The sequence below is a fragment of the Pollicipes pollicipes genome, unplaced genomic scaffold, assembly GCF_011947565.3.
Source record: "Pollicipes pollicipes isolate AB1234 unplaced genomic scaffold, Ppol_2.1 Scaffold_6138;HRSCAF=7277_pilon_pilon_pilon, whole genome shotgun sequence".
NCBI lineage: Eukaryota > Metazoa > Arthropoda > Thecostraca > Pollicipedomorpha > Pollicipedidae > Pollicipes > Pollicipes pollicipes.
The window spans coordinates 27,757,808-27,765,314 of NW_023596818.1; positions in this window are offsets into that span (position 1 = coordinate 27,757,808).

Consider the following 7,507-nt stretch of genomic DNA (forward strand, 5'->3'; position numbering starts at 1 on the left):
GCCAGTGCTTGCAATGGACAGGTACCAAAGACAAAGGCGGAGCATGGCCTGTCACGCCTGAAGTCTATTGAAATACCGGGTGACGTCAAGTTCTCAGCTGATACCGTGCGACCTTTCGTCGGCCCAAGAGGCCGTAAGATCTCGTGACCGGTGACATCGCACAGAGTCGAATGCCAGTGACGTCACATCGTTACGATATGCTTCATGGCCCTCAGCTGGCCCCCAAAAATCCATAAAAACTCATAACCAGTGACGTCACACATACACAGATCATTCGGCAGAGCCTCTCTTCAGTACGCCAAAGCGAGCAGTAGACAGGTACGAAAGGTATAGATGGAACATAGTCTGATGTTCAACCAAATATCCGTGACGTCATATCGTCAGCTGATGCCTCACAGCATCCAGCCGGTCCAAAACAGCCCGTGAAAACCCACGACCATTGACGTCACACAATCAGTCGTATAGCAGTGACGTCCTTAGTTGATACCATGCGACCTCCAGTGGGCCCAACGACACCGATGGAACTCATGACCAGTGACGTCACACTCAGGGGATTCGGCAGCTTTCATGCAGCACGCCAATGCTTGCAGTAGACGGGCGCGAATGTAAAGATGAAGCATGGCCTGTTGCCACCAATATTTAGTCGAATACCAGTGACGGCACGCTACCTTGTGATACTCACGGAACATGATACGCTGTAGTCGTGGGGCCGAAGTGCACTCTTATCAAGTGATGATATCAAGTGATGATACATTCAGGTGATTCGGTCAAACCTTTATTCGGCATCCAAATGCTATCAGCAGACAGGTACGAAGGGTAAAGATGGAATAATGCCTGTTGCGCCTGATGTTTAATCAAATACCAGTGACGCCATATCGTCAGGTGATGTCTTAGGGCATTCATTTGGCCCAAGAGCCCAAAAGCGCACAACCCGTGACGCCACATACCCAGTCGAATACGTGACATCATATCGCTAGCCAATGCCTTATGGCCTTCAAACGGCCAAAAAGAACCCCGATCGATGCCAAACCCTTTTCAGCAACGTAACTATGTCAGCTGATGCGTAACAGCATTTCCCCATCACGATACCGCAGGAACCCTGCATCCAGCGTAGCCCTCCCCCCCCCCCCCCGTCGGCAATACAGGCACCGAATGATAAAAAGCCAACAATGTTCCAATCAGCACATATTATACACACCTATTATGTATAGCCCGAAAATGCAGCTGCCGTGCTGCGAAACGTGCTGCGTTACTACAGGAAATACACATAAAATATTCTTAATATCTAAAAGATATGCCTGGCAGGTATTATGCAGCCGTCGGGCCACACGCAACAGCCTGTGGCTGGGGGGCATATCATTACTGTGCCTGAAGCATGGAACCTATCGCGACGGCAGCGGTCAAAACCTGGCCGTCCCCAACGCGGCCAGAGGTAGGGCCAAGCATTGTCAGGTGCTTGCAATGCTGGCGGCCGCTGCTGCGCACGGGCGGTAATTCCGCCCCAACCAGTGCAGTAACGATGAACGGTAACATTGGAAGCACATACGACTGGGAAGCAGTTGTGCCTAAAAGCAGGATGGTAAACATTGGAACGGTGTGATGACAGCAAGCTGGTACCGCAGGACGGCCCTGGTGACAGTATATATAAAACTTCTTTGATCTTGAAGAGCTTGAAGAACACCTGGCAGACCTATGACATAAGTAACCATGCTCCTAAAAACAATCTGGAGTAAGGGTTTTTCGGCACAAGGAGCATACGAACCTTTTCTCACTGGCTACACTGAATAAATGAACCTGAAAAACTAGCTTTCACATCACAAAACATGCCCGATAAAAATTTGGGACTTCAATACAATGACGGATTTTCCTTTTCCTCGCCAAGCCTTGAACTTCTTCCAAGCAGCTGGAGTGGAATGGGCGGCTTAGACAGATTTAGAAGATGCATCGGTATTTGGAGCATATGCAGCGTCGCCTCAAGGCAATAACAGCGCTCAATGGACCCTACATTTACCCAAACCATGCCTCAGCTACGCACATTCCTGTATGAATGCAACAGGTTGCACTGATATATTTCTGTACCCTCTTGCTCTCAACATTTGCTCCTATTGTCACAAGGAAATTGTGTTGATGTAAATCATAACTCAAAATGACGTCGCGTAGCAGATAAAATGCTGAAGATTGGATTACACCTGATCATTCAGAATACGGAAGTATCTCGCATTAAAAAATGGTCAAACATCAAACAAAACATTTCAAAACAAACATAAAACATCAGCTTTTATAAATGCCACAAACCTGAAATCTTTCTTCGCGTAAGTAGCCGTTCTACGACTAAGCTATCAAAATGAATTTAATAGCCCTGTGTCCTACATGCTCTCGCTAATTTAACATAAGACAGCATAAATCATCGAGTTGATCCATCGCGATGACGAACTGTAAACTTCACGCACAGCACAAACCACTGCACCCAGTACCTACATGAACTACACTTGCTGCCTTCACTTAGCACATTTATCAAGCTACTGTTCAATGCCAGGCTGATGCCGCATGTAGCTGCGTTGAGGAATTGCATTTTGCGATGGTGGGCTCCTCCAACAATTACGAAATGCACCAGCGAATGTTGGTTTGCCATCTCATGTTGTTGCAAGAATTACAAAAAAAAAAACTGAAGTGACTACCGCACCACGATTGGGCATCTCCTTTGGGCAATATCTGATGACATTAGGTGGACTTTTGAATGAAAGACACAAAACTACAACATGAAAATGGCTCTTGATTAAAATGAAATGTCCAGACACCATGGGAAACACACCTTACGTGGAAATCAGATGGGATCGCCCTCAGCACAGCCAAACAGCATAACGCACGCAGTTATTCTTTTCTGAACAACTTGCAATGTCACAAAGCTTACTTAGGGCAGAAAACAGAAAACCCACTTTTGACATCAGATGATCCACAGTGCAGGCTGATCACTCCTTGGTTGAGTCAAGATGTGCACAACATTAAAAAATACAAAACATTTCCATTGAATTAAAGCACCTTTCATTTCTGAATAAATACATCTATTGCGATCGCCCAGCCGTGCTGAATTACCAATTATTGGTTGGCCCATTTTATGGGTGGTAACAACTCAATGGATAGCGGTTGTCATTGCATGTGTTGAGTATTCCGATGTCAATCATAGTAATCATATCGAAAAATAGAAAGATCCTTGGCTCCGATATAAGTTTACCTGAGCACGCCTTGACCAATCGCTTCGCATGCAGCACTCCACAAGCGCCCAACAGCCGGTAGCCAAGGCCACACCATTCATGCTCGCTGTGCAGTAACTGGACGATTACATGATCAGTTTTCATGCAATGTTTAAATGAATCACACGTGAACTGAGACATAACTTAGACTTCGTGCATCTGATTAGCCTGCAGGTACCTGAAATTGCTCAAACACTCTGACCCTCCAACCACTATCCCCACTGCCTCACCGCACTGCAAGCGCTCTGCGACTGAGAAACCCGACTACACTTAATCGCCAAGATGCCCGTAGCTCATCAGGGCCAACTGGTGGTACCACGTACTACGTGCGCCTGGCGATAAGCCCGGTTCTCGTACACTCACAGTGTATGTCGATACATACCTATCACAGAGCCCCGGATTAACTGGTGTCCTGTTGCCCTCCCTGTAATAACCCTATCCTCGCCGCTTAGGTACAGAGCGTGTGGACAGGCTGTGCTCCAGGTTGCCGAGTGAGCATCACTCTGCCGTCTTTCCCATTGCCCCAAACCAGTCTTCCGATCTTCTCGCGGGCACGTAACAAAGGGGATATGAGGAAAGCCAAGCGAATTTCTAGTTCATCTGGGAATCCAGTTAACCTGAGCAAGGCCAGCACCGGCTTGTCAATAAGTTCCTGAGGCCTTGGAAGACTGCCCTAGAGCTGCGAAACGTCGGTGGCATGAGCTTCAGGGCGCCGCTTGAAGGTTAAGCGATTCAATGTAGCACAATCCACTGAAGACGCGAACTGTCTCCGCAGTGAATATCTTGGTCTGGCGCGTCGGTGGAATTGGGTGCAACTCAGTGTCCTAAAATTGCTGACTGGGTGTAAAGCAGCACCCAATGAGGAATTCTTCTCTCCCTTTCCCAGTTAACGTGCATTTTTCACCCCTGCCTGACATTGTCTAATCACACATGTCAGACCCCTATTACCTTTCTGAGATTTTCAGATGTCATCCAAAACCGAGCTCACTTTAAATCACCACGCATAAACGAGGCTCCACAGAACCTGGACACCTATGGCTATGTCCTGCCTCGCTTGCATCTGAATTACGTCCATGCATGCACAGAGCAAGGGCGCCACGTACCTCTAAGCCCAAGATCCCCAGCGACTCCAGCTGCTTGCACGCATTGAGTTTGGTTTGTTTACAAAATGCATCACAATCGGCAGCTGTGTACCAAATGCAGGATTTTCACGCATCCCCTATTTATTTTTTCTTACCACTGCGCCACGGAAGCAGAGCCTGACGCAAACTCCAGCAAGGCGTGGTAGAGAACTTTACTCCACGTGTCTTTTCAAGGAAACTTGACCACTAAATTGCATCACTCTCGAAATGCGGGAGTGCAAAATTCAAGAAGTTCCTTCTAAATTAAATTTACAAGATTAATGTCACCATTTTAGCACTCATGTTAACAGATTCTAAGTCAAATCAGCAGATAATACAATTTTGCCAAGAAGTATCTACCTTGATCTGTATTTAACTTTTTTGTTTTTCCTGGTATCATACGATTGTGATACCACTCTATTCTTCCGTCCTTTTCGATTGCCTTTCGAGGTACCATCTGTTGCTTAAAACGTTGACTAATTTCTATTCAAGATGCTGCAACTGCACCATTGAACGTGTTTAATACATAAATCGAATTAATTCGCCAGCCGCCCAAACATGTTTGATATGCACCCAAGAGTGAACAATTCATAGGGAATGAAGGAGACAATTTAAAGCACAGAACCGATTTTTACCGCCATTTTTGCCCTCGGTTAACCGATTTCTTGGTCCATGGCGGTGCTCAATAATTATCAATGTAAGCCTTTCGAGTGTCCCACCAGGTTACCTGACAAGGCTTTCCTAATGCTGCCATATAGAGCTTTGGGACAGACCTGACTCAGCTAATACAGAAATGTTTGATGTCGAAATTCTGCCCTCTGGAGATGTGTATTACGCACACCTCTTACTTGTTTCACATTTTAATCTCCTAGGTTGGTGGGCATGACTGATATTCATGTTTGGAGGGTGAGTGGGATGACTGCCAGCGGACCATGCAAAATGTACTGACTTTGTTTCGGGAGCAGGAAAATGCTAGTAAGTCTCCTGTGGACCAAGTAACTGCTTACCTTACCTGCTTTCAACGCATGATTGGCAACCAGAGTAACCCATTTTCTGTTTTAATCCATCGATTTTTGTCATAGGATAAATTATGATGCCACAAGGCATGTAATGGTCTCATTTTGTTTCATCTTCTTGATAATTTGCCCCAAATTTCTGGAGGTGGTCCCTCATGGCTGCTTTAACCAATGTTTCCTACAGCTGTCACGGTTTGCTGACCGGTAAATGACTACTGTACATATGCACTATATTTTTAACACGGGGATACTTCATAGCATAGCACTCCTTACTTGCATAGCAATTATAATTTGAGTTAAATATTAGTATGTAACAGTCAGACCACTCCATTTAAAATGTGAAGCCATGATATCAAACTTTGTTGTTAAATCCGAAAAAGCCTAAATAGATGCCTTTGCTGCAGCTGAAAAGGCGAACAATACTGGCATGGCCGTTTAAAAGTTATGTTACTTTCGGACAAGAGGAATGGTTTTGTGCAGCATACCCATTATTGCCCCTGAAATGGGTTAGCCATGGCAGTCAGAATAAGTTGTTCAAAGTGACTTAGTGTTTTGATTTGTGTGTTGTCACTTTTGTATGGTGTCAACAAGCAATAAAAATAGAAGTTGAGCAATAAAACGCTACAAGCAATAAACCAATAGAAGCAATAAAAATGAGTAATAAAGATACAAGTTGAAACCAGTCAAAAATTATCTTTATCATGCTTTTTATCACAAGTGCTGCTGTCAACAGATAGGTTCGTTGAGGTGACGTTCAACATATGGGCTACTCTTACGTAGGTTAACGTGGCTAAGCGCGTGTCAAGTGGCAACAGAGTTAAAAGTGCTGTGAAAGAAACGTGCAAAGTGCAGTATCCAATTATTGGTGTTGCCTTTTATGCTCATTACACTGTCATGTGCTCTGTACTAAGTGCTATGTGCATGTGTTATGTGCTAAGTGCTATGTTTTAATGTACTCTGTTTCACTTAAATGGCCTAAGATGTTAAAAAACAAAGGAGTTTTGTCAGGTTTCTGAATTATGTCCATGCCAACTTGAAACAGATGTTTTTGCTTGCTGAAGCATTAGTCACTAGCTTAAAAGTTTCATCTTTTGTGAATTTATTTTCTCACTCCCGTACCGTCTTTTTGCGATGGAATTTTTCACCCCCACCCTAGTTCAAAACCGATTCTAGGTCCCTGGCGCAGCTTATGTCTGTAACTTGCGTGTGAATCTGCTAAACCAGCCCCCTGGCATCCCTGTGCTTCGCCATAGGTTCATTTTTGCTAAGTGCCAAATGCATGGCGCGGAAGACAAAATAATTTCACCAAGCTCGACTCGCGTCGCTGCGTGTCGTGCGCTTTTGCTCAGTTCAGCAGCGCTGATGTTTGGCGGGGGGATCGGGCGGCGCTTGTTGGATTTCACTATGGTGTTGAAATGTTTTGCATAGTATGCACGAAAGCTAAGAAGTGTATTTGTACACGATGCTGTTTGTGTGTACGGTAGCCATAGGTAAACCTGTTGGTAATGTTAAAGGTCCAGGTTTTTCTGTTTTAATGATCCTAGTGTGGGGTGGCATTGGGCCGCCAGTTGCATCGAGCTGTGAGTGCTTTGGCTGCCGTCTTGCACTTTTATTGTGCGTGTGTAGTGTTTCTAAAGCTGCATTTGCGAAGACGTGTACGAACCTGGTGGCGCAAAATATACCATATTGTTATTATATTGTAAATCTGATGCATCCCTTCAGCTAAACGTGGCACTGCTCAGATAACAAGCCTCTATTTTTGAATTTTGTTTGAAAGCATTTTGAGGCATGAAATATTAGCATGACATTAATAGCAGCTAGCAAACCTTATAATTATGTAAATGTTTATGGATAGGGTTGGGTTTCAATCCCCTCTGATGACATGCTTGCTAGGGACTGAATCCCAAGTCACATCAATTTTTTATAACATCATCTTCCTTAGGTATGGGAGTTCACGTAAGCAACATGATGTGGTAAAGGAGGTACTGTACCAATACCAATAGCGAGAACTGTACATGCTGTATAGAAAAGGGATGCTGTGACCAGGTCTTTTACTTATGCCCCATTGTTGATGATTAGAATAATGGCTGGTATTGAGGAAATCATGCTAGTGTGTTAT